At 43.5% G+C, this 26,461-nt stretch overlaps 1 protein-coding gene across 8 annotated transcripts in view; it reads left to right on the top strand.

The window, feature by feature from the left end:
* Positions 1–26,461, top strand: part of Itsn1 (intersectin 1) — a 183,453-nt gene that overhangs the window by 19,655 nt on the left and 137,337 nt on the right. Inside the window, exon 1 of one of the 8 annotated variants that reach the window (XM_075960067.1) lies at positions 8,398–8,416. The exons of the other annotated variants lie outside the window; for them this stretch is intronic. The gene's annotated coding sequence lies outside the window, so the exon portion shown is untranslated. Of the gene's footprint in view, positions 1–8,397; positions 8,417–26,461 lie in introns of those variants that run through there. 8 annotated transcript variants of the gene reach the window in all.

The raw sequence follows: 26,461 nt of genomic DNA on the forward strand, positions 1-26,461 counted from the left end.
TGTTTGTTGTGTCGAGGTAATTTTGTGGATAATCTTCCCCAAACAGCAGATTGGGTACTGTTACTTTCATTTTACATCTAGGGTACGGCATAGTTAAGTAACTCACCTCCAGTGCCACGGCTGGTAGGTGGCACGCATGGCCTTTGGACTCCTGATATCGTCCTGTTAGCACTAGAGCGGGTGTTTTCTCTTACAAACATTGCCTAATGCAGCTCTCTGGCAATGCATGTGTGGCATTTCTACCTGCGATGCCTACACCTTACCTCGCTGTAGTGCTCTACTGAGAGGCAGAGAGAGGGCTTGTGCTGGGCTGCTCAAGGCTGGAGCTCCAGCGAGGGGGTGCTAGGACTGGAGGATGGGGAGCTCGCTATAAGGGGCCAACCAAGCCTTGTGTTCTGGCACTTCTGGTCCTGTTCGCTGGTTAGACTGCAGGTGCATAAGAGGACCTCTCACTTTTCCTGTGACCCTTTGGGACAAGATACATTTTCACCATGTCCTCCAAACTGTACATATTTGGGTCAATCATTTATCTCGTTTGACTTTTCTAAGGGTTTTGCTGACAACCAGAAAGGAGAGAAAAGGTTGAAGGGAGGTGGTATTAGAAAGATCCACTTCTTAAGAAGGGTTTCAAAGCCCTGCTTTATTTTATCATGAGTTATAACGGATTCCCAGAATGGTATATTTTAACACATTAGCAGCAGCAGGCTGGGAGAGCCCAGTGGATAAAACTTTTGGTGTCCTAGCCTGAATTTGGGTCTCTACTCCTGGATAAAACCTGACAGGCACAGTGGCTGGCTTTTGTGATCCTGACACAGTTCTCGACACACCTGGGAAGGGGCATCTGTGCTGTTTTGAAAGAAAAGGGCCCCCAAAGGGAGTGGCACTGTTAGAAGTGTGGCTTTGTTAGAGCAGGGGTGGTCTTGTTGGAGGCTGACTTTGGGGCCTCATATATGCTCAAGTCACACCCACTGTCTCAGTCCACTTCCTGTTGCTGGTGAATCAAGATGTAGGACTCTCAGCCCCCTCTCCAGCACCATGTCTGTCTGCATGCCGCCATACTCCCCACTGTGATGATAATGGACTATAAGCCAGCCACCACAATTAAATGTTTTCCTTTATAAGAGTTGCTGGAGTCATGGTGTCTCTTCATAGCAATAGAAACCCTAACTAAGACAGCATCCCAACTGAGGAATTACCTGTATCAGATTTGCCTATCTGTAGGGCATTTTCTTGTCTGCTAATTGATATAGGAGGCCCCAGCCAACTTGTGGGTGTTGCCACCCTAGGGTTGTATATAAGATAATATGGGGAGCAAGCCAGTAAGCAGCACTCCTCCATAGTCTGCTTCACTTCTTGCCTTCAAGTTGGCTTCCTACAATGATGGACTATAACTTGTAAGTCAAATAAATCCTTTCCTTTCCAAGTTGGTTTTACTCTGTGTTTATCACTGCAATAGAAAGTAGGAACTGCCCCCTCTAGGTTGAAGGAGAGCCCCTACCTTAGTAATAGTAGAAAGTGGAGAGACATTGAGGAAGAATCTGACATCAACCTCTGGCCTCTACATGTATGTGCACATGTGAACATATTTACATATGTTCATGCACAGCACACATCACACACACATGAAAGAAAATAGAAAAATGAGCAGCAACAAGAATTACAGATATTAGTGAGTGAATAGTTTCATGTTAGTACAGCGAAATGAATTTTTGAGGTTCAGGCTTAAGATTGATTCTTAGTGGTTTAGGCAGCTGATGAAAGAGCACACTATAGGGGCAGCACTATGGGGGGTACCTCAATCTCGTGGGGTGTGGCGGGACCATCCTCCCAACGTACACCAAAGACCTATAGCCCCCTTCAGGGTGTGGTCCTAATGGTATAAGGGTCCTTCATAAAGTCCCACCCTTTGAGGTTCAGGGTGCCTCCCCACCACACTTTAGATTTTAACAACCAGGGCCCTTGGAGGACACTGTGTACTCAAACTATAGCAATGTTGTGATCAGGTTTCTTGGGGTCACATGACTGTGGAGTCACACTGATAGCATTGTGTCACGAAGAGTATGCTAACACTTCTAGCAGTAAGTCAGGTATGACCAGGAGATCTTCTCCAAGACTGAGGAATGCTAAAATATTCCCTTCATATCAAAATACCTCATTGTATAAATTGGAAAGCCGGTGCCAGGTGAGAGAGCAAGGCTGTTCAACCCCTCCACCCTGTGGGCCTGAGGTCCGTGCAGGGAAGTGGAGTGACAGCTTGGGCGCTGGAATAATCTAGGCAGTTTTCAAGAAGGGGGCTGGAGAGATGGCTCAGTGGTTAAGAGCATTGCCTGCTCTTCCAAAGGTCCTGAGTTCAATTCCCGGCAACCACATGGTGGCTCACAACCATCTGTAATAAGGTCTGGTTCCCTCTTCTGGCCTGCAGACATACACACAGACAGACGATTGTATACATAATAAATAAATAAATATTAAAAAAAAAAAAAAAAAAAAAAAAAAAAAAAAAAAAGAAGGAAACACTCAGTATCTAAAATGGGTATTAGAGTTCCTTTCTCCACAGTGATGCTTTGTGTTAGGAGCTTTTTCCTCCAGAGATTTTTCTGTGCTTGCCGACCTCATGAACTACTCTGTTCTGAACCCTGTGTTGTGTTCAAAACAACACTGTATTGGCAGCCCAGACTTCCTTGTAGGATATGGGAAACTCAGAGCGTTGTCATGGTCTTGTGTTCTGTATGTCACACACGAGGCCCAGAGGGTAGTGGGGTGGGAGAGATGTCAAGAGGTGCATTTATGAAGAGTAACTCATCTAGGTAAAGATACAAGTCCATGGATAGCATGATACCTGTATTTAGAAAGTGTTTATTGTGTATAGGAAATAGGCAGAAGTAGATTTCAGAAGCTCTTAATACACAGGCAAGAGCATGTATGGTAACTATGAGAAGATGAGTAATATATATATTTCCCTAGGGAAAAATACCTAGGGAAAAATACCAACCACCCTAACCTCCAATTTTCTATTAAAGTATTATATTATATTATTTTATATTATTTATGGGAGAGGGCTTCACTGTGTAACCTGGCTGGCCTTGAACTCATGGAGATCTGTCTGCCTCCTGAGTGTTGGGATTAGTTAGTGTGTGTCCCAGGCCCAGCATATATTTTAATTATGTAGAACAAACGAAGGGAAAGCCGTGGTGCTAGATTGGAGTGTGTGGATGGACTGTGCCCTTGGAGGGAGCTAGGTGGATTTGAACAAGTGACCGAGCCATTCAGAGCCTCAGCTTTGTTATCCGTCATGTGTTTTAGAGAGTGTACACATGAATATACGCTGTGGGATGATCCCTGTCTGTCCCCTTGCGAGCATTTCAATCTGAAGGCTCATAATCTAATACCTGGTCAGGGAGCCTGTGGTACAGTTGAAGACTTTGGAGTCCCTTAGGTGAGGTGGGCCTTTGGAGGCTATGGCTGCCCCAGGTTCCCGTATCCTGATATGCCACAAATGGAAAGCCACCACCTCACAGTCTTGCTGCCACACTGAGGGGTTCTGCCACCTCGGTGCTTCCCAGTCATGGCGAACTAAATCTCACTTCAACTGGGCCAGAATAACCTTCTTCTTCCCTAATTGCTCCGTCAGGGGTTTTGGTGGCAGCACACAGCAGTCACTGACACACCTCTGCTTATCTGCAGGTGGGCTGCAGGCGCCTGAGGGAGCAAGGGCATCTCTGTGGCTTGTCACTAGTGCTAGCTTGGCGCCTGGCTCCGTCATCCTTTTAGCAAGCAAATGTGGCACGTTTGCAAGTGGCATTATTGGTGTGGGACTACAAATAAACTTGGTTCTGTGTTTATTATAACTATGCTTTGTTTCTGTGATCATAACCTACCCTGCGTAAAGAACTATATGAATGAGCATATCTAGCCCTAAGTGGGGCCACTTAGGAAAATATTTCTGAAGTGGTTTTTGTGAACCTGATTGTTGGGCTTCTCTCTGGAAAGAGCTGCTGCCGTGTTATTAGTCAGGAATCTACTTAGTTGAATGTTTGCTTGTGTAGCCCTGCCTCTGACTGTAATTACATGAGTTTGTAGCCCGTGTCTTGGGGAAGCCAGATGTGTTTGAACACCTCAGATGGGCTAAAGGCTTGAAGCCATGTGTCTAGGACGTACTGCTTCCAACTTTCCAGAATCACTAAGGTATGGTGCTCATTCTCTGTGCTTCTAGTCTTGTTTCAGAAGTTCTTCAGTTGTCAGAGATGTATGGCTTTGCCTCTTTGGATGACTTAATGCTGTACTGTCAGGCTTTGGAGAAAAGACTGTCAGATGTGATTTACCTGCTGAGGAGCAAAGCATGTGGACGGAACAGGTGCTGCCAGACACCGGTTGGCATCCACCAGACCTGTGATGAGACCCAAGGATTTGTGGTTTTGGCAAGTTCTCTATTGACATTAGTGCTTTTGCTCTGGGCACCAGGTTTAGTGTGGAAGCTAACCAGAAGTAGTTGTGTGAAGAGTGCACACACTGTGTTTGGGGGCCAGTGTGGGAGCTAACCAGAGGTAGTCATCATTTGAAGAGGACTCTGTGCTTGGTGGAGGAATCTGCAAAGAGGGAATAGCTCTTGACAGTGATACTGCTGCCTAGTGTGATGGTCCTGATGGTGCTGGTGCCGAAGAGATCTGGAAACAGTTCACCTTCAAAAGAGTTCTAAGCCTCATTTCCATTAGAAGAGCTGTGTGTACAGAGTTGAAAAGACGGAAACATGTTCCTCTAAATACACTTTGTTTTTTCACCCCACGTGTTTTATGTTAGAAATGAGGTTTTTACTATTAAAGCAAACTGGGCTTATTGAAGGACGGTGTTGAATAGTATGAGCAATGGTAGCGCCATTGCCCTCTTGGCGTTCATTAGCAGAAATCTCCTTGTGTGATATCTCCATTGATATCTACTACCCTGACTAATCTTTAGAGCCTCATTTTTTTTCAATATATTTTCATATCAAGTGTAATTTTGAAGCTCCCCGCACACCTTTGTTATTTTCATTTTTTTTTTTAATTTCTGTTCTTGTCACAGTTTTGGGGGTGGTTAATCTTTTTATTTTAAACTTGTGATTCTCCTTCTATTTAAAATATTAATTCCCATGTTACATGCTTCAAATATTTATTCAAAAATGTTTATGTTTTTAGAGCTTGTGAACCATCATAATGGCATGTGCCTTCTTCCCCAGCTGTTTTGGAGGCTGATGCAGGAAGTTTGCTTGAGCTTATAAGTTTGAGATCAGTTAGGTGACACGATGAGACTCATCTCAGCAACAACAACAAAAACATGACAAAAGTCTTCATTCTCCCTTACCCGACAACCACCATCATTTTCCATTTTAGCCTTGGTGCTAAAGGGGAGCATTCTTTCTCACTCTGTGATTTTACAAATATTAACCTGCACTTTTATTATACTCCAGTGACTTTTGTTAATGGTCATCTATAATTTAGTATAAACAAGTAAATGAGTATTAACAAGTAAATGAGTAAATATAGTTTATGTATTCTTAGTGGTTTTTTGTTTTTTAATTTTTTGAGACAGGATTTCTCTGTAGTTTTGCGTAGCCTGTCCTGGAACTAGCCTGTAGACCAGATTGGCCTTGAACCTCAGAGATCCGCCTGCCTCTGCCTCCTGAGTGCTGGGATTTATCAGGTTTTGTAAACAGGCAGATTCAGGTAAAGGTAGACATTCAGCTCACCCGGCTCCAAGTACTGGGAATCCTGAGAAAGCCAAGGGAGAGAAGAGCATAGATATCCCAGCAGCTCTTGGGCCCCTAACAAGAGGCAGTTGTAATTCACATGACAAAAAGCAAGCTTGATGTGATGTAATACCTTCCCTAACCTGTGTCCCCAGACCTTTCTCATCCTAGGAAGTGGTTTATTATTTTCCCAGTTGCAGCATTATGACGATGATTTATATATTTTTTTTAAAGATGCTCTTATCTAGTCCAGACTGGCCTCTAGCTCAAAGTGTAGCTGAAGATAGTTTTGACCTTCTAATAGGTTGAGGACTGGCCTTAAGAAAAATACTTCTTACCAGGGTAGAGGCATGGGAAAATAAAGTCAGAATCCACAAGACAGTATCAGGAGGGAGTTTTAGGGATCATTCAGATCCTGAAATCCACCCGCGTTTATTTTTCCACAGCCTTTTATACCCAACGTAAACTGGGGGAGAAGTTAACAGAAAGCTTCATTAACACACTAGCACCAGACTTCCCCCATCAGCATTCTGTTCCCTATGGAGCAATCTGACCCAAGTCAGGAATATTCTGCCCCTCCCCAGGTGACCGCGTAGATACGGTGGAAGGACACTGGCATATCCCGACCATCTGTTGGGATGGCTAGAGCTATCTTAACTTCTAAAGGGGCCAGGCAGCCACCTCCTGAGCTAGAAGGTGTGATTAAGCCTTGTCATTCTCCAAACTCTCTGACCATCGGATTAGGTGGGAAATGGGCCTGCATTTCTCAGCCCTCACACTGATCCTCCTGCCTCAGTTTCCGGAATAGTGTGTTTATAGACATGTCTTCATGGCCATTTTTTCTCTCTGCCACCCACTTTGTATCAATGCCACCATGCAGTCTTGGAAGCTCCCTATTAAAGCTCACCATTCTAAAACATTAGCCCTAGCCACCACAGCCTTATGTGGTATCTGCCGTGGTGTCCTTGGTTTCTGCGGTTCCTTTTGTCTGCTACAGAGTGTCCCATAAGCAGCTTCTGCACTGTAAATCAGAGGATGGTACTCCCTCCTTATCCTTTCAGAGGTTCTTTTTACACTTCAGGTAAGGAGCTGCTCTGCCTCATCTCCTCGTCTGCCTTCCCCTGTCCACTCTGCTTGTATCAGCCAAACTGCCTTTGTCCCCTGAACAAGTTTCTTGGGGTCTTCGCATTGGCTGGACCTTGTCTGGAATCCAGAAACTCCTCCTAATGTCTTCTCATCTCTTCCTAGACTCCAGATCACGAAGATGACTGGTCATCTACCTGATTATCCTGCCTGGTTCTTTGCGTTAGCTCTCTGTACATCACACGACCACGTCCCTTTACTTTATTGCTCTTCTGTTCTGGAATTGAAGCTCCGTCAGGTAGACTGGGTCTGTGAAGCCCCAGGACCTCACGAGTTCTTCCTTTCTATTACAGTGTGAGAGTGGCACAGGGTACCTGTGGGGACCGTTCCTGCGTTAGTTATGCCCTCCCTGCTAGCCAGGACTGCCTATGCTGGACAGGTGCTCTACCACAGAGCTCCGTCTTCAGGCCCAGCTTCTCCATCTTGAGCTTCAGTGTGGGGTACTGCTTCCAGAAAGTTTTCTTGGTTGTCAAAGGTCAAAAGTTTAAGGTTATACTTGGAGCCTATTCTAAGGATATAAGAAAGAACATTTTAATATGACTCCTGTCAGTGCTTTGTCTTATAAATACATTGGCAATATGGTTCCGGACATTCTTTTAACCCGAAGGGACAGCACAAATATGGCGTAATAATTTTAAATATTTCCTGCCCAAGATCATGATTTCTTTACTTCTGAATTGCAGCCTGGACTTTTATCCTATAATTAGGAAGCTTATGAGATTATATCATGTTATTTTACTATTTTTAGAATACTTCCTGAACTCCGAGCCAGTGCATCTACATAGCCTTATTATGTAGCTATATGGCTGGTTGGTTCTCTGTGTGTCCAAACATGTTGCTTTTGGACTGTATGCACGCATGTTCACATTATTGTATTGTTTTATTCTTTATTGTCTTCGCCTTGCCTTCAGGACACTCATGCACAAGGCTGCTGCCACCAAGTAGCAGTTGAATCTGGTGTCAGTTCCACCTCGATTTCGGTATTTTAATGTTTGGTTATTGTTTACTTGAAATTCATTTCATCTGTGCAGTAAGCACCCCCAAACTGATTCAGCAGAAACCCTTCCTTCCTGAGGTTGTTTGTGGAATTTGTGGGAAAGTAGATAATGCAGTCTCACTTTTGGGCAGCGCTTCCCTGTGCTTCTCTGGAGTGTTCCAGGGGTGCCGTGTTTCTAGGGTGCTCTTTGAATTTCATTCATGCTTAAGGCTGCCCTGAGAGTTCAGCAAAGGAGCCTTCCCAGACTTTTGGAGAGCAAACAAACCGGTTTGTAACCCCGTTATTTGCGGACTTATCTACCTTTCATGCATCGCTTGGAGTCAGCGCTTGCTCAGCTGTGTGCAGCATCCACCCTCAGATCTCCAGTTTACTACAGACGGTTGCTCTTGTGCCAGTGCCTTCTGCGGACACCTCCCAGAGCACACGATGGAAGGGAAAGAGCCGTGGCAAGACTCTGATCGACCCACAAGTCTGTCCTTCCTGTGCTTTTCTACTCAAACTTCCTGAGCCAAAAGCAGATCACACGGTCGCCCATTTGCCCCACAGGCAAGAATGTATGTTCTTCAGGAATGTGCTGGTAACATCTGAGAAACAGCAAATATTTGTTATAACAACACTGTCCGTCACTGTGTGTATTTGGAGGTAGTGACATTCTAGAAGGCTTCCTCAAATTTCTGATGGGTGGTCAAGGGGAGATGTGGTTTTATGGCCTTTAGCCCACTTTGTCTAGCACTGTAAGGAAGAACTTCACTAAAGTTTTTGTTTATTATTATTTTTTAATTGTGTGTGTGCATGTGTGTGCGCTTGTGCATGTACATTCATGTGCGTTCAAGTGCCAGAGACCACAGGTGTCTAGACAATCCTGGCGTTCTAGGTGGTTGTGGTCCCACCAACGTGGGTACCGTACCAGTTGTTGTTTTTTGCTTTTTGGTTTTTGGGGGCCCACCACCCAGCTTCTAAGTAAATTTCTTATGAGTGCCTGGCCTTAGCGTGGCTTACATCTAGCCAGCTTTTCTTAAATTATCCCATCTACCTTTTGCTCTTGGCTTTCTCCTTTGTATACCTTTTCTTTTCTTTCCTTTTTTTTTTTTTTTTTTTGATTTTCAAGACAGGGTTTCTCCGTAGCTTTTGGTTCCTGTCCTGGAACTAGTTCTTGTAGACCAGACTGGCCTCGAACTCACAGAGATCCGCTTGCCTCTGCCTCCCGAGTGCTGGGATTAAAGGCGTGTGCCACCACTGCCCGGCTTTTCTTTCCTTTTTATTTCATGTCTGGCTGTGTGGCTGGTGGCTGCCCCCTTCTTTTTGCTCCTTGATCACCTTCTGTTTATTCTCTCTGCCTGCCAGCCCCACCTATCCTTGCTCCTGCCTCACTATTGGCCATTCAGCTCTTTATTAGACCATCAGGTGTTTTAGGCAGGCAAAGCAACACAGCTTCACAGAGTTAAACAAATGCAGCATAAAAGAATGCAACACATCTTTGCATCATTAAACAAATGTTCCACAGTATAAACAATGTAACACATCTTAAAATAATATTCTAGGACAGGAAACCAAACTCGGATCCTCTGCAATCTTAAACACTGAGTCTTCTCTCCAGCTAACTGATTAAGTCTTTATTACTACTTTTGGGGTGTCTGAAGACATTGGGTCCAGTGCATGATATAATAAGTTTGTTGAATTACACAAAGATTCGTACTAATAGCAAGGAAGTAAATTGAATATTTTTGTGTTTGGTATCTAGTGTGGCCTAGCTTGTGACCATTTTTTCTTTTTCTTTTTCTTTGGTTTTTCAAGACAGGGTTTCTCTATGTAGCTTTGGAGCCTGTCCTGGAGCTAGCTCTTGTAGACCAGGCTGGCCTCGAACTCACAGAGATCTGCCTGCCTCTACCTCCCCAGTGCTGGGATTAAAGTTGTGTGCCACCACCACCCAGCTTGGACCGTTTTACAGAGCAGTTTCTGTAATATCTTTTAATATATAAAATGTTTTGCATGACAAAAAAAGGTGTGTGCACATGCCTGCATTTGTATATGTGTATCACATGTGTTTGTGCATGCTTTCTTTCCCCTTTCTCCTCTTTTGTTAAAAGTTTACTCGTTATAGAAAACTGGGAAGACCTGCATGCATCACATACAAGTATGGTAAAGCCTGTGTTCTCTCTAGCTACTTAGAACGTCTGTTAGGATTTGTCACGTATTGTCCATTATTTCTCTTCTCCATAAAGTGGTTGAGCATTGTCTACATCTACGGTCATTGTGATCATTTAATTTTGTACTTTGCCAATAATCTCCACACACACACTTTTTTCTTTTTGTTGAGGCAGAGACCCAGTGTGTAGACTTAGAACTCTCAGAAGCTTTGCTGTCTCTGCCTCCCACATCTGGTCTTTATGAACAGCTGTTGGAAGGTTAGTTTAACTTTCCTTCTCTGGGCTTTCCTCCACATGAACATTCAACCAAAAGGCACACCCTTTTCATGGTAAGAATAGAAATAACCAGAAGGTTGAGAAGCTAAAGCTGAAATGGAGAATAAGGTGCCTGTGTAATTCTTAGCATGAGGGGTCAACTCCTGGTTAGTCTCCGTTAGCCCGCCTTCCTTCCTTCCTTGGTTTTTCGAGACAGGGTTTCTCTGTGTAGCTGCCCTAGCTGTCCTGGAACTCTCTCTGTAGACCAGGCTGGGATTAAAATTGTTTAGTCCCACCACCCAGCTGGACTCTTTGTTTTACTGAGAAGCCATCAGAAGCTAAACCATGTTTGAACTTGACTGTGGAGGACCCAGTTTGCCAAAAGCTGGAGCATTTTTAGCTAGCAAATCCTCCTTTTTTGTAAGTAAGCCCCTTTATTAGCTTTCCATGCCTTGTCTCTTGCGGCAGTAGTCATCTTTATTCCCCATCTCAAGAACATGGCTTGAGTCATCTGGCCCTTCCCAGTGCTGGAAATTCACTCTACCGCTGCGAATGAAACCTTTTTGTCAATTTAGATCTGAAATGTACTTATCCCCAGCAAGCATAAAGTGAATCATCTTGGGTATGTCACTAAAAGCTTCCTCTGTACCTGTCTCACAAAGGGGTCGGATCACATATGGATGACACACTAAATTTACAAAATTCCTGCATAACTCATACTTAATATGCTTCTAAATGTCTTTTAAATACCCTGTGTATACTCAATGCTACTTGGTTTTGTTGTGCCCAAGTTTCTGGTCCCCAAATGAATTCATAGAGTCAGATTTCTGATGCAAATTACATGAGGGTTTTAATAATATTCAAACTCGAATTTGGACTCCATCTCCACCACACCAATTCAGTGGGTGAAGGAAGTTCAGCCCCAAACCCAGGGAAGGGATAAACTTTTAACGCCGTAGTCAGGGGAGTCCTGTTGTCTTGGGATTGGGTAAGGAGTACCTAAGATAAGGTAGTTTCTGAACCCATAGGTCAGTTTTTGAGCATGAAAACCTAACAAAGAGCCATTAATAATTGACAAGGTGTCTTCAAGGACAGGATTCCTCTCAAGAACATCTGGACCTTGTTAAATTTTATGGACCTGCTCCCTATCTTCTTAATTGGCCATTTTTTAGGGTAACTGTTCAGATTTCTGCTATGGCAGCACTTTTCTGGAGCTGAGATCACCAACCCCCCAGCTCATTATATGGCTTAAGATGAAGCAAAGTCAGGTGCTCGCAGTTTCTGTATTTCACCTTTGTAGTTGCTCTCCACTTGTAGATCCATCCACTTCCTCCAGTCATTTAGGAATATGTGCAGATGGTAGCTCAAATGATGTGTGTTTGATGTTGAAGCATTCACATCAAAGACACATGGGTGGGAGGAGTTGCATGCAGCCGCCTGCAGCACCTGCTAGAGAGCAGCGTGAACCCTGCACCAGTTTGTGTGTTCCCTCCCAGGTTTATTTTCATTTCCTCCACTCTGTTAAAGATTTCACTTGAACCAGTACCTGAGTGCTGAGAACTGGTACCGTCTCAAAGGATCTCAAAGAAATGCAATTCAGTGATAACTCTGTTCCTTTATACTTCCAGCAAGGCACATGATAGCTTCAGCAGTGGGGTCACATCCTCTAATTCTGATGCACAGACAGTAGAATTAGGTAGTTCTGTGCTGCTATGATAAGGCACCGCAGCCAGAAGACCTTATGGAGCAGAGTTTAAATTTTGGCTTATGGTTCCAGAGGGGCAGATATGACAGCAAGAGCAGGAACCTGGGAGCTCACATCTTTAACTGCAAGCAGATAGAACAAATAGGAAGTGAGGGGATACTATAAACGCTCAGTGTTGTAGTTCCTTTAGCTTGTCAGCAACACCCAAACCTCTCCAAACAGCAACCACACCCGCGAACCAAGTATTCAAATACCAGGGCCTGTGGCGGCGTTTCTCATCAAACCAGAACAGCTAGGAGGACTGACTAAGATCCTGTATGGTTTGGGGCTTCAGGGCCTCCCTGACTGTGGAGGTGTCCCACAGTGGGACTGGGGTTTATTTAGTCATTCGTTGCCCCTACAGTCAACATCGTCTGGAGTCTAGATTAATTGATGTCACACATTAGAGTCATTATATTTGGAAAGAGAGATAATGAGCTCTTGTGATTTAACTCTTAGAAAGAGTAAAATTTTCAAACATGATACTATATAATTTATGATACTGTGGGGGTCAAGGTAATACATTAAAATTTTTGTTTCACCAAGGGATACAATAGTATTTAAGTATTTTTTTTAAAAATATTTATTTATTTATTTATTATGTATACAGTATTCTGTCTGTGTGTATGACTGCAGGCCAGAAGAGGGCACCAGACCCCATTACAGATGGTTGTGAGCCACCATGTGGTTGCTGGGAATTGAACTCAGGACCTTTGAAAGAGCAGGCAATGCTCTTAACCTCTGAGCCATCTCTCCAGCTTCCAGTATTTAAATATTTACCAAGCTTTATTTAAAGCCAGAATTGAGGCCGATAGTTTCCTCAGGATATCTTAAAATTTCCTCTTAGTATCTCAGGAGTATTGATTGGTCTGGAGGTTGAAGAGGGAAATAAACATTTATTTTAAGCAGGCTTCATTGTAGTGGCACAAGGCTAGAAGAGAGTGGTAGCTTCCCAGCAACAACAGAGAAATCACAGGCCGTAAACTAAAGAAATGAGCAGGAAGTGGTAGTGCACCTTTAATCCCAACACTCTGGAGGCACAGGCAGGCAGATACCTGTGAGTTGGTCACCCTCCTGACATTGCAGACACTGCAGGCTGGATGAAAAGGAGGCAGAGGAAAGACCACCTGTGGAGAAAGGGGCTCCCGTGTCTGTGAGACACTTGTATGTAGTCAGGGTTCTCCTGTCTGAAACAGGCACATATTTGCGAAGGTCTTACCTGCTTGGAAATTCCTGAGTGTGTTCAGGTTTAGTTGTCTGTATTGTGTTGGCTGTGTCGTATCTGATTGTATTGAGGGGGAGAAAGAATTATTTCACCAAGAGTTGGTATTGAGAGGAGTTAGACATATTGGGTGTGTTTAGGAAGAACCTAGCACTGTAATCATATACCAGCTGTTAAAGGTTCCTTATAACAATGGCTCTTGAAAGGTATAAATAAGACACTAAAAGTTTCTTTTATCCTAGCCATCTGTCTGACAAACTCATTCTTCTTTTGAGTCAAAGTTGAGAGAAACAAAATGAATATCTGAGATCTGAAGTATTGGTTGACACCCCTTTGTTTCTAAACCTATTGGTTTCCCAGTCTTGCTGTGTACTTCAGCCTTGCACTTTACGCTGAATTCCTTCTGTCCATTGAAGGATAAAGCTGTCAGTTCCTGTTGGTGAGTGTGGGAAGTAAATTCTCAGTGTCTAAAATTTCTGCGTGTCAATGGGTTTAGTCACAATCATGACTGTTTCTCAGTCTGCTCCTGAAGAACAGTAGACCCCTTGGGTTGTTTAAAATGGTTTTGTTTCTCACCCTGAAGCAGTTTTGCCCTACTTATTTGTACCTGGGCATGGAAATCTAGAGGTCTACCTTGCCTTACTTGCTACTTGCTACACTCTGGAGGGTAATCAGAGACTCGCATCTGCGGGGCTTGAGATACTGCGCTGACTGAACCAGAATCTAACTAGCAACGTGATTAAATAAATCAGTAGCTAAGCGGAAGCAAGATGTTTACATTCTACCTTGTTCGCAGGCATGTTGTTAGAATCACTATAATTAGATTTTAAAAATGTAGACCATATTTAAGCTTTTCACAGATGCGTGCTATATAAAAAGCAAGGTGTTGTTAGCATCTCATTTCTTTTTTCGTCTTTAACACTAGAAATGTATGTTGTGTTCTCTAATTTCCTGGTGTACGTTCTAATAAATGTTTGGAATTTGTGGTCTTCGTTGGGATGCTATAAAATCCTCCTATCCCGTTTTTAGTCCTGAGCGATGAGTCTGGGTATGGATAAGTAGTTAATGGCAAGGTAATTGAACTGCGTGTGCTAAGTGCTCGCCTGCACATCCTCTGGCCTCTCCACTTTCAGGGTTGGGTTACTGTTTACAGTAACACCTTTCACCGTGACTGGGCAGTCTGAATCAGTTTGCCTGTTGTCTGGCTATCTTGTGCCAGTGTTTGTCTGCTTCTACCTCTCCTCTACCCATCCCTTTTTCTTCAATTCCAAGAGGGATAAGCTCTTTTCCAAGAGGGTAGAACTCCTCTTTTTGCAAGTGTTTTTTTAATTTTTTTTCCTATTCATGGCTTGGTTTTGTTATGTTTATGCTTAGATATAAATAAACACTTAGGATAAACACTTAGGATCAAATGAGATGACTTATAGAAACAGCATTCAGGCGGACAGTTGCCAGTGGTTTCTGCAGTGTTTGAAAATGGCTCTCATTTTATCTACAACTTGGATCTTATTTAAAACACCTTGTTTTTTTTAAAGGCCCTTAAAAGCCAGCAATCACAGGCTTTGATATGGGAACATAAAACAAACAGGCAGCCTCTGATGTTGGCTGAATTTGTTTGATTTTTCAGGCCAAATAAATGAAAACTGTTTCTGAGAATAGTGTGTGCTATTGTGTGCAGATCGAGGGAACTTCCAAACATTTTGACTGTTGGTATTCTAGCAGAATGTTTATGGGATGCTCTACCTAGTTTCCTGAGGAAGACAACTTGCCTCCTGTGCATTAGAATCTTCAGCTGAATGTTTTGATTGCTTTTTTATTTTCTTGAAAAGGTGTAAGTTCAGTCTTACTAATTGCACTTTATATTGTGTATTTTTCTCGGAACCATGGGTAAATGGTGTGAAAATCATGTGGATGATCTTATATACAAGGTTTAAGAGCTAATAAGTCATTTCTGTTCTATTCCTCGCAACATGTTTGGTATCAAAAGTACGTTGTAAAATCCCTTCTTTTTGCTTTAATGTTTAGTTGTTGCTTTTAGCAATGAGAACTGGCTCCAAACCTTACTGTAATTTTTCACTCTTAGAGGAATCAGTAGGGAAAAACCCTTGCTTATTCTGAATTTATGTAGGTGATGACTTAGTGGCCGCTGGAGATGAAGGGGTGAGCACATGGCTCTCAGTATTTCATTCAATACACAGCTTCCAAGTGTCTATGGCCCAGCCACATGACAGATGCGGGGAATCCCAAGGACAAATCTTGCTCTCAAGGGAATATGAGAGTCAGTAAGCAGGAGTCTGCAGCCAAAGTCTATACCAAGATCTTGCAAAGAGCACAATAGAGAAAAACGTTCTAGACTCTCCCCAGGACAGAGGAAGGGAGGGAGTCAGGGAGCCTGGGCATGGTTCCACAAGGGAAACCACTCTCTCTGGGGCTACTTGAACAAAGCCACACCTCTTAATAGTGCCATTTCTTATAGGCCAAGCATTCTAAAGGGGCCATACCTATTCACCACTATGTGTGTGTGTGTGTGTGTGTGTGTGTGTGTGTGTGTGTGTGTGTATAAGAGAGAGACAAGAGAGACTGGAGGTGCAAGCACCAGTTCATAGCACCGAGCTAATGGTAGTCTTGCTGAAGACAGCCAAGGGCTTAGACATCAAAAACGAAGGGTGAGGAACTTGTTCTGATATCTTTCATGATTAACTGTCAAGGTGAGGGGATTCTTCCTAAACTGCCTTAGTAGAATCTCTCTAAAAGCAACCTAGACATGCTGAAGACAAGAGGGAGTTGAGGGAGGGGCATATTTGAGAGAGTTCAAAGAGGCCTGGCTTAAAGTTGGTCCAAAGAATCAGGGTTAGGAACCCTCTGGGTTCAGTATCACTTCTGTTTAATACCTGCATACTTTTAGATGAACTATCTGAGGCTTAGAAGGAAGCTAAGCAGCGCACATGGGCTGGAGCTGGAAGCTTGTCTCTGGTTATGGTTAACAGTTGCCCTTGTGACTGCTGCCTGTGGTGGCTCATTGTCACTGCCTGCTGGGAAGGGAGAGACTTGTTCCTGCCAGTGTCTTCCCAAAGGTGTGATCCCTCCTGGAGCAGCTTCCTTAGGTTGTGCTGTAGTAGGAATCTAAGTGTTAGCCACTTTATTGAAATGGGACACAGATGGTGAATCTGTACCAGCCTAGATCCAACTCTGCTTTCTTTAAATAGGCAACAGAAGAACTTTTTTTTTTTTTTTTGCAAAATTTCTGTATATTGCCTCTTCTAGGAGGGAAATGAAAAATAGGATTTCAGATGTTGTCAATGTAAAGGTTAATTTAAGTCATTAATCGACAGTCTGTTTTCATGGAAAATTCCATAATTGCGGGTGGATAATCCTGTAAGCCCTATGAATCAGCTGTTTTAATAGTGGCTGTGACTAATTTTGAGTGACTTCATTCAGTTTTCTGAGAGTAATAAAAGGAGTGGCTTTTACAGCTCCAGTTCTGCGGTGTCTGTAGTGTATATTAAGAGAAGAAACCAGCTTGTTGGGCACGTGGGAGACTGAAGCAGGAGGATCTCAAGTACGGTCCCATAGAACGATCGTATCTCGGCTCTCTCTGATGGCAGGGGCGTGTGTGGCTTCCTTTGGGATGCCTTCCTTGACTTCCTTATAGGCTGGTGTTGTGGCACCTGCCTTTGATCTTTGAAAACCGAAATAAATGAATTAGAGAAGATGAGTCTTAAATTCTTTCATGCTACTTCCGTTCATCTCCACCCCTTCTTTGAGACGGCTTTCTACCGAGCCCTGGCTGGCTCTCCTGGAACTCACTGCATAGGCCAGGCTGGCCCAAAACCTCAGAGATCCTCCTGCTTCTGTCTCCCAGTGCTGGCATTAGAGGCACTGACTTATGTCCGTATGTCAGGTCTGGGGCTGTTCTGGACTTGATTGCCGCACCTGACGCTGCTTCCTTGGCTTGGAATCAGGTTGTGCTAACTGCGTGCTCCACCGTTAGCAGAGTGCTGCCCTGCACTCCCTCCTCTGTTGCTCTCATTTCTTTTCCCCCAGACTGTCGGTGTCAAATGTGTGTTGCAGTGCTTAAGTCCTACTGGCTGCCCTTCATTCCCTAAAGAATGTGAGAGACATTGGTTTTTCCTCTGGGCTTTCAGCCTTGGGGAAGTCCCCAGTTTAGGGAGCCTCCACAGGTTCTCTTGTTTGATCTAATGCACGTGGAAATTATAACTAAATCATTGTTTAAGCTCTGGATTGTTAGTGCATATTGTACAACCTACCTAGCTTTTAGTATTTTGCTATGTTTTCCTCTTTATTTTCTAAAATAAAGTACCACATAAGTCTGCTCTGGGTGAGAACTTTTTAAGTCATGCATTTGGTTATATGACTGTCGTAACCTGTTCTGCCCTGTTGAGCACACAGCGAGATCACTCTTTCTGTTTCCACATGGGGTTTTGTTGTGCATCGTTACGCTCTCAGCTCTGCCTTTATCTTCCAAGTGCTGAGTTACAGGTGTGTGCCACTATGCCTGGTTCAAGAGCTAGCAATGGCTCAATGGATAAAGCAGCCTGCTGCCAAACATGATAGCCTGAACTCAATTCTTGGGACCTACCTGGTGGGAGGAGAGACCTGACTCCCACAAGTTGCCCTTTGACCTCCGCACATGTGCTGAAGCCCATGCACAAGTGTTTGTGTGTACAGACAAAAATAAATTAATAAGTATGTATACAGGCACAGATAAATAATTTCAAAAAATCTTTAAGTGGCACTGTAAGAGGAGAATGCTCATTGTGTCCCGGCTGCCCAGACCCAAATAATCACACAGAAACTATTAATTACAGCAGTGCTTGGTCTGTTCACTCTGGCTTCTTATTAGCTATCTCTTACATCTTAAATTAACCCATTTCTACTAATCTATGTATCACCATGAGGCTGTGGCCTACCAGTAGGTGTCTTTCTCCTTTGTCAACTATGTGGTGTCTCTCTGATTCTGCCTACTCTCTCTATATATCTCTTCCAACCTTGCTATATTCTGCCCTGCTGTAGGCCAAGTAGCTTTATTCATTAACCAATAAGAGCAGTACATATACAGAAGGACCTCCCACATCATCTTCCCTGTTTAGTCTAAATAAAAAGGAAGGTTTCATTGCACAGAGGGGCTGCTTGTTCGTCCCAGCTGCCTGGCTAGCTTAGCCCCGAAATAACCACACAGAAACTCTATTAATTAAATCACTGCTTGGCCCATTAGCTCTAGTTTCTTATTGGCTAATTCTTACATCTTAATTTAACCCATTTCTATTAATCTGTGTATCGCCATGTGGCAGTGGTTTACCAGGTAAAATTCCCAGTGTCCGTCTCAGGCAGATCCATGGCATCTCTTTGACTCTGCTTTCTTCCTCCCAGAATTCAGTTCTGTCTTCCCTGCTTATCTAAGTTCTGCCCTATCAGTCCAAGGCAGTTTCTTTATTTATTAGCCAATACAAGCGACACATAGAAAGAAAGATCTCTTACACCAAGGTTTTAACTTTAACATAGTAAAATTACATATAGTAAAACAGTTATCAAGCAAGAATTATAATGGCTAAAAATATTTAGTCTATTTACATTTGGCAAATTAAGTAAAATATTCTATCTTACTTTTCATAATTGGCCCTCCCACCAGTGCTGAGAGGGCTCTCCTTAATATCAGGAATCTCTATTATTTATTTATTTAGTTTTTCCAAGAACGGGTTTCTTTGTGTAACCTTGTGTCCTAGAACTTGATTTATAGACCAGGCTGGCCTTGAACTCGCAGAAGTCTGCCTGTCTCTGCCTCCCAAGCGCTGGGATTAAAGATATGCGCCACTATGTCCAGCTAGGCATCTCTATTTTTTGATTTTTCTGGCCTTCATTTGTTGCTTTATGGTAAGTTTTTCAAGGTACAGTGTCTTTAAGAAAGTTGACTAGATTCCTAAGTAAAATTTCCCTCCAGCAAAAATTTGATATGATCAACCCTGTTGTCTCCAAAAAAAGGCTTTTGCAGAGAGGGAGTGAGGGTTGGTTTTATAACGTCCACATTTACAGGAATGATATTTAGTGATTTGTGTGTCTAATGAATGAACTCTTCTTCCCTTCCGTACCAGTAATTAAAATCTCCTCCGTCTCACCTGGAATCCTGAAGCTTAGTTGTCTGAATGAATTTTGCAATAATGAAATTAGCTGCAGCAAACTCTTGATAGAACAAACCTGCTTATGAGGGGAATTTTAGATGTATTAGATTGTGTTTAAACATGTTTACCTAAATAGACAATCAGTTTAAACAAAGTATTTGGTATTAGAAGAATTTCTTAATTCTTAAGAATTTGTAATTCTTAAGAAGTACAAAATTGAGAATATTTGAATATTTTTCTCTTCTTTATTTTGAGTCATACTGTCTTTGTGAATCTTTTTAAAATTTAAATTAGAAACTTCATAATTTTCTTTCCTGTGCTTTAATGGATCCACTTAGAGAGCACGTGTCAGGCATTGTTTAGATCACCTTTAATCCCAGCAGTTGGGAGACAGAGGCAGGTGGATCTCTGTGAGTTCAACGCCAGTCTGGTCTACGGAGTGAGTTCCAGGGCTACACAGAAAAACCTTGTCTCGAAAATTAAAAACCATAACAAAAGAACACAGTCCCCGGTGGCGTTGACGGCGCAGCGCTTCAGCTTCCCCCATTTCCTCAGCTCCAGGCCGTTTGTTGTATATCTTAATCAGGTGAAGTGACATGAAATGTTGGAACTTTTGTCCATTGCTTGCAGAAATAGTCTGGTTTTCTGCTGTATTTTAGTGATGTTAATGCTTTGAACACCTTTAGCCCTAAACCTTCCAAGTAGTAATAAAACTTGTGCATAGAGGTGCTCTATGTCAGTTAGCAGAGCACAGTCCTTTCTGCTAACGACTGCCCTGTCCTTTGCCTCCATTCACGGTTAGCAGTGCCTTTTGCTGGCGTTCCATTGCAGGTGTACCCCTTCCCTCTTGGACTTCACCCCTTCATCAGCATGGTAAATAGTCTTCAGCTGTAGCAGGAGGCAACAGCATCTATGTCTGATCAGATTCCTTTGCACCTTTTCTTATTGCCCTGACTAGACAAGGGTTTAGCAGCCTAGAGAGATTTAAGAGATCATAAAGCATCTCCCTTGAGTTTCCACAGGTTCTAACTGGCTGGAGAGTCTAATAGTCGTTGCTTCTCATGGAGGGGCCGTGTCTGTGAGAAGTCAACTGTGTGAAGTGTTTGCAGGCTTCTCCATCATGTGTCTGTTGCAGATTCACTGCACACACTCAGTGTAATTCCAGTGTCAAATGTTTATGATGATTGGCTCTTTTATGGGCTCATTTCTATGTGCGTGTATGGGTGTGCTTCTGTGCACGGGTGCCCAGGGAGGTCAGAAGGGGCCATCAGATCCATGGAGCTGGAGTTATGAGCAGTTGTGAACCACCTGGCAGGGATGCTGGGAACTGAACCTGGGTCCTCCACAAGAACTGTATGTGATTTCAATCATGAGGAACCCTCGCTATCCCCTTTTTGCTCGTGTTTGTTGTTGTTGTTTTTTGTTTTGTTTTTGTATTTTTGAGACAGGGTTTCTCTGTAGCTCTGGAGCCTGTCCTGAAACTTGCCCTTGTAGACCAGGCTGTCCTCGAACTCACAGAGATCCGCCTGCCTCTGCCCCCTGAGTGCTGGGATTAAAGGCACGTACCACTACTGCCTAGCTTGGCTCATTTTAAAAGCAGTGCATTCGTGTTTCTTTTCCTTTCGCGATGCTCCTCCGCCTATATAATGCGTCCTTGTTGCAGCTAGCAGAGTGTTTTACTGAAATAAGCCAAAGAAGTAGGAGTGTTGTGGAATCACCTTGCATACAAGGTGCTTTCTGTGTAGCTGCTGAAATAGACTCTTAAGACCTCCCAGGACCTGGTCTCCTGTTTCTGCAGCTCAGCTTTGAGCCAGCCTTGGTTGCTGGTGTGACTTTTCAAAAAACAAACGAACAAAAACTAGATAGTTCCTTTTGAATGTTACTTTACAGTAGTAGGTGATTCCTTTGGAAGGTCCCTCTACAGTAGCAGGTGACTTGAGTGTGAAGAGCTCAAGAGGAGACTCGCCATGACTCATCTTTCTCAGAAACGCAGTCTCCTTTTGGCGATCCCTCATTTGTCACCTTTGTATTGCAGCTGTGTCATGTTGCTTAGTGAATTCTCCTCTTCAAATATTAGAACAAGGGCAATTTAGGAGAACTAAAGTTCAGATCTGCTTATGGAAGCGCTCTAGGCAAGATACCCCAGCATTCCTTTGTGGGAGGTAAGCTGCAAGAAAGAACCAGTGAGTGTTGCCAAGTGACATGCTGACAGCTGGCCTGGCAGTGATTGCTGGACACTGGTCCTTCCTTCTTCCTCCCCCAACCCAGACATAGACACACACAGACACACAGACACACACGTGCGCACGCACACGCATTCTGGGCTTGAAATCCTGTTCCCTTTTAGAAGGGGACTCACTAGTTTTCCAGACACAGTGTTAATGTCTCTAAATCTCCTCGTCTTTTTCTTTTAGTTAAGTCTCCACTCTTTAGTTTTTAGATCTAATTTGTAGTCAGCTGTGTGCTCCTTTACAGCATGTATAGAAGCCGCATGACAATACTGCATTGATCAGGTTGCTATATGTTTGGGAGTTGTCAGTTTCTTTGTCTGCTTATTGTCTGACTTTCAATATCTTTTCTCTGTTTCTAAAGAGCTTTGTATACCTTGTGTCTGTATGTGTCGTCTCACAGGGTGACATTCTGCTCTTTGTCTGTCTGCTCAATTAGCCATCACGAGAGTGGAATTTTAGCCTCACTTACTGCGCAGGGTATAGTCCTGTCTATGTGATCTTGGATTTGGAACAGACCATCAGGGGCTGATGAGCACACTGTCACTGTACATCTGGACCGTGCCTCTCCCGGAGGCTGCCGTTTGCTAACACACCAGGAGCAAGTGGTAGGGCCACTTTCCTCTCCACAGCCGACTGTTAGGAGGCTGGCTTCTGTGCCAGTATACACTGCTGCTTTGAGTTCGTGGTTGCCATGGCCATGTCTTGCTTAGCAGATGGTATTTCTCCGTCCCTCTCCCTATTTCTCCATATTCTCTGGCTCTTACATTCTTCTGCCCCTCTCCTCGGTGTTCTGAGCTCTTAGGGGTGGTGTGAATCTCTTGTCTAGGTTTTAGCCTTCAACTCTTCTTTATTCTCAGCATTTTGTGTAGCCATGGATCTTTGCACTTTCTCCCATTCCCTGCAAGGAGAGGCATTTCTTTTTACTGCTGGGGCCTTTTTCTGTGGGTATCTAGGGGGTGGTTTGATACTGTATCAGTTCAGCTAAGCACGCCATCTTAGGTTCCCCTCCCCAGGGGCTAAGACCTCTTCAGTCATGGGTTTTGACCCAGGCTTGACAGCATTAAGGGTGGATACTCACGGAGACCGAGCCTCCCATCTAACTGGGAGCTGTTGGATATTGCCTAATAGTCATGCCACCCTCACACCAGAGGGCACGTCTTGCCTGTCTTCTTATTATTGTGCCTGAAACTACTTTTCAGGGTGTTAAGACTTATTTTTCTGTTTTCTGTTTCTGCTCAGTGTTTCATGACTGCAAAATTTATATTGATTTCAATATTCTATTTTGTAGGTTCTTTGACTTAAAATTATAAAAATTTTTATAACTTTGAAACAGTTTAAAAACTCTGTCTCCTCCCCTTTTATCTACTCTGTCTCTCAGTTTCTGTCTCCCTCTGCTACAGATTGAAACCACGACCTCTTGTATACTAGGCAAGTGCATTTTACCACTGACCTGTAACCTCAGCCACTTACTGTTCATGAAATGAGTAATTGTATTACCTAATACCATAACTGACTTTCCTGCTGAGCCATCCCACTAGCCCATGAAGTAAGTGTTCTTATATCTGGGGATAGAGAGGTTCCTCTGACCCTTCATCCTTCTAGCCAACCAGCCTGCCTTTTTTAGGGGACACTCATTTAGTCGTCAGTGTTGCTGGGCGGCTGTAAACTTGAAATAGCAGGAGGAAGCCACTTGTAATCGATCCCTTGTCCTGTCAGGATGGTGGCATGTCCCAGTGGGAAGCTGAGGTGCAGGACTGCCAGTTAGAGGACAGCCTGGGCCACACACCGAGAACAGGAGACATAGCTCAGTGGTCGAGCACTTAGCTGGCTCCTGGAGTCCCAGCACTGCAGAACACTCCACCAGGAGTAGCTTTGCCGTGTCCTGTAGTGCTGAGACCACGTGTCTGTGTGTTGCATGGAGCTGTCCAGCAGCTCAGACCCCCGAGATAATCACACAGAAACTATATTATTTAAATCACTGCTTGGCCCATTAGCTCTAGCTTCTTATTGGCTAACTCTTACATCTTAATTTAACACATTTCTGTTAATCTTTGTATCACCACGTCGCTGTGGCTTACCTGCTAAAGTTCCAGTGTCTGTCTCCGGAGGGGCCACCTGACTTCTCTCTGACTCTGCCTCCTTTCTCCCAGCATTCAGCTTAATTTTCCTGCCTACCTAAGTTCTGCCTTGCTATAGGTTCAAAGCAGTTCCTTTATTTATCAATGCTAATCACAACATACAGAGGGAAATCCCACATCATCTGTGTGTGCTCAGCAATGGGTCAGTGGCCTCCTTACACTGAACAGCCACCTTCCGCCTCTCCCTGCTATGACTTCTGTTCTGATAGTCGTGACAAGCTTCCTTGTGTTTGTAAGAGGATTATTTTATAAGGTTATTCATAAGGAATATGTAATTATGAGATTTATTTGAGGGATTTGCTTTCAATAATTAAATGAAAATATATGTTCATAGTCTACTTTTTAGTTTTTGAATCATTAAGCCCAAATTAGACCTTGTTTGGCATATTAGAAGTGTGCCAATTATATGAACTACATAATTATTGATTCTTCAAGTATGTTTAAAACTAGTTACAATTATTTGATATAAATGAAATTTAAAGGTTGTAATGATGCCAATAATTTTGACTAGAAATTTTGTTCCTCATAATTAAAATTTGCCTACATTAAGTTGTCAAATTTAGTGTTTATGTGCTAGAAGCAACTCCCTAATTGTACATTTAAATTTTTAATAATTATTAAATATTTTATGTTCATCTGTATTTATGACAGGCAGACATTTCAAATGCAGCGACAAGTCTATCTCAGCATGTTTTTCTCACCACAAATGGTGTTTATAAGTAGAGCCCAGCATTTGGGGCTTTAGTAAGAACACCAGAGCCCCACAGGTCAGTGTCTGTTCTGCAAGCGTTCAGTGATTAGCCCTCCTTTCTAAAGCAGAGACGAGAAGCTTCTCACATATCCTAGCAATGGTTTAATAATTTCAACTTCATCCACACTCTGAAAAGCCCCATTTGCCCAGTTCTTCATTTCTTAGTATTTAGCTTGTTTTCTGTTTTCTTTCATAGATAGGAGTCTTTGCCTTACTTGTACTACCTAAGTCTAGGCTAAGTATGTAATTGTGTAGCATGTGCAAGGTTCTGGGTTCCGTTCCTAGTAGTGCTTTCTGTCCAGAAGTTTGAAACCCGGCAGCATGTTTGCTGTTCTAGGAATTTACCCAAAGCTTGTACTATGTGCTCCGTGCAAAGGAAGATAACAATTTTATATTCCTTGGAAAAAGGCAAAAAGGAGATATAAATTCCAGGTGTCAATAAAGGTTGCCTACAGCTGGGGAAATTGGGTTTCCCTTCTCTCCTCAGTTTTCCGAATTATCTTCTGTCCGTTTTCATTGATAGACAGGAATTGTGGGCGGCCGGGCTGCAGACATGGCAGTGAGCTGTAAATACTTCAGAAGAATTTGTCTTCTGTTGTTTCTCTGTGTAGCCCTAGCTGTCCTAGCCCTTGTCTGTCGATCATGCTGGGCTCAACCTCACAGAGATCATCCTGCCTCTGCCTCCCAAGTTCTGGATTAAAGTTGTACGCAACCACTGCCCGGCCAGAAGGATTTTTTTTTCTTAGCAAGAATTAATCAACAAGACACCCAGCTTTCGTATAACAGATGCTTAAAGTTTCAGAGCGTGCACCTCCATCTGAGAAGTGAACACTTGATTTATAGCTCAGTGTCCTAGTGGCCGTGTACTGCCTCCCCTCAGTTCCTTCTTCTTCCTCCCTTCTCTGGCAGGGTCTTCATGACAGTGTCCTTGTCTGCTCTCTGCCCCAGCCTGACTGCTTTCTAGGACTCACTACTTTCTGATTAAGTTCTTTTTCTTGAAAGGTCATAACCACAGGCTGTGGAAGCACTGACTCACTGTGCCGTCTGTGCAGTTCCAACCATCGGATTAAACTGGCTGGTGCACACCAGCTGTGCTTCAATTGTTCCTTAGTTCTTTTCTGATGCCTAACTATCCTTACACATGCACACACATTTCTTTATTAACTCTCACTTACTGACAGCTCTTCCGTAGCAAGGGTCATGCTAGTAAATCCTCAACTAAGCCAACTCAGAGTCTTTGGGACGTTCTCGACCAGTATCTAGATTAGGAGAGGACTTTGAGTTGTCCTTTGAATGAGATAAGACATACAAACCAGCTTTTAAGATAATCTTAAAGTGTTTCAATAAAAAGATAAAAACCCAAACTGAAACAGTAGTCTGGGCTGCAGTGCAGCTCTAGTGAAAAGGCCAGCCGTGGAGGTGTTTACTTGTGACTCCTCGCCAGCAGTTGGGTGGGGGCAGAAACAGATGGAGCCCTGCAGGTTGTGCTCAGGCTTCCTTATGTGTGTGCACAAGCCACACACAGACAAACTCACACATACACTGAAAACCCCTGGTTCCACCTTCTGTTTGTATGTTGTCTTTAAAAAAATCTCTGAGTTACCGTATGGCGTACTTGGTTTTATTATGACATTTCACACGTGTTTACCCCTAAGGGTCCCACTCCCTTAGCACCGCTGCCCTTGGGATCAGTGACCAGCTGTGTAGCTGACTATAGCAGCGTGCGTCAGCCTTATGCTTTCCACCCCCAGAGCAGCTGTGCGGCTCTACGCCATCCGTGCCAACACAGGGCACGGTCAGACGTTTTCACATTAGACTGTGGCAGAGAGTGGCAATGGCGTGTGCTCCCCTGGTGGCGGATCTGCGGGTCGTCATTTTGTGCGCTTGTTGAGTTGAAGTTGCTAGAGTCCTCTACGTCTGCTGGACATGGGTTTCATGCCTGATGTATGTGTTAGAAGTGTTTGTCTACTGTGA

The sequence above is a fragment of the Microtus pennsylvanicus genome, chromosome 1 (genome assembly GCF_037038515.1).
Source record: "Microtus pennsylvanicus isolate mMicPen1 chromosome 1, mMicPen1.hap1, whole genome shotgun sequence".
Lineage (NCBI taxonomy): Eukaryota > Metazoa > Chordata > Mammalia > Rodentia > Cricetidae > Microtus > Microtus pennsylvanicus.